This window comes from Eublepharis macularius, chromosome 12 (assembly GCF_028583425.1).
Source record: "Eublepharis macularius isolate TG4126 chromosome 12, MPM_Emac_v1.0, whole genome shotgun sequence".
NCBI classification, from domain to species: Eukaryota; Metazoa; Chordata; class Lepidosauria; order Squamata; family Eublepharidae; genus Eublepharis; species Eublepharis macularius.
The window spans coordinates 39491096-39492734 of record NC_072801.1 but is presented as its reverse complement, the minus strand read 5'-3'; positions in this window follow the sequence as shown (position 1 = coordinate 39492734).

The window sequence follows — 1639 nt, the reverse complement described above, 5'->3', positions numbered from 1 at the left end:
CAGCTTCTGGAGAAAGGGGACTGGGGCTGAAAGACCATGGGGAAAGATAGGCAGTGGGTCACTAAATCTAAAATTGTAACTCCCCCTTTCAGCAGGCTCCCATCATCTGCTTCCTTCCAGCATATGGAAGTTAAGAACCTGAACTTACGTCTGGGCTCTTTGGGTTCTCTTAAACGGAACCATTTTTAACATCCCGTTGAAAAGAAAAACCGACTCAGCTATGTGAGTCCCCGTGAGAGGAATAAAAAAGACAAAGTTTAACTTCATTATAGCTCTGTTAACAATGTATGAATAATACTTTTCAGGTGATAAAAAGAATTTCACATTCATTATGTCATTAACATTCATAGCACCTCTGCAAGTAGGCCATTTTGTTATCCCTATCTTATTTTCAGATTATCCAATAGTTCAAAAAGTTCACTCCCACCCAGACAGATACTAGTGCACCTCACACCCACACACTCCATACTCTTCTTCTCATTCAAACAAATTAAAAACAGGTAGCTCTCTCCCCCACCTACTGGCTTCTGGAAAGCGACTCAGTTTAGCAAGGTCCATTTTTCTTTAGGGATGAGGCTCCAACTAGGTATTTTGCCAGTGCTACTCCCTCCCCTCTCTGTCTTGAGAATTCCTACCAAGTATGCGCTGCACAACTTGCCAGTTAAAATTTAAAAAATTGAACGCTCCATATTAGGAATACACATTGGATTTCATGCCAAACTGGTGAAGTGCAGATTTAGGTCATAACTTTACATATTTGACAAACCAAAAAGACGCAGAGAGAAAGGTAAGTTTCATTTTAGGCATTTAGAAAATGTGATCAGAAATACAAAAACCTTCCACTTTAAAGAACCAGTGTTCTGTTGTGGATAGTGTGTTGGACTAGGAAGGATCTGGCAGACCCAGCTTTGAATCCCCACAGCCCTGGAGCTCAGAGGGCAACGTTGAGTCAGTGACACACCCTCAGCCTAGCCTACCTCATAGAGTTGTTGTGATGACAAAATTGAGAACAATGTGAGCTGTTTGGGCCCCCGGTCGGGAGAGAGGTATGGTATGAAAGCAGTAAATACTAAAAAACTTTAAAACTGCTATAATGCAGACGTTCTTCATATTTTTGTACTAAAGTTGGCTAGATTACACCCCTCACCATGTAAGTACTCCATACCATAACCAACAATGCAAATAATCAGAGTTTAGGCATTATAATATTAGAATGCTGAAAAACTGAACACCCACAACTGTGCAACTGCCTACATATTGAACGTGTAAATCAACCCTTAATCCACAGATATTAAAAGCTGGATTGTATTGGCAAGATGAAGGTTGCAAGTGTAACAAAGGGAAGAGAGAAAGATTGACTAATATTAATTTATAATTGGCTAAGGCTATTTAAGACATTTAATAGAAAAACAGTGTATAATAGCCTTCTTGATAGAATGTTTTAATAATGAACAAGTTTGGGCTAAAATCACCCAATTATTCCCCTTACTACGAAATTGTTCATTTCTTTTGTGTGTGTGTGTACACATATTGTGAGAACACACAAATAAATGCAAAATCATCTTTTTAAAAAGCCTAATTCCATTCTAACATAACCTTTTTCCTTTTCCCCAATTTTTAGTATAATGTGTTTTGCACA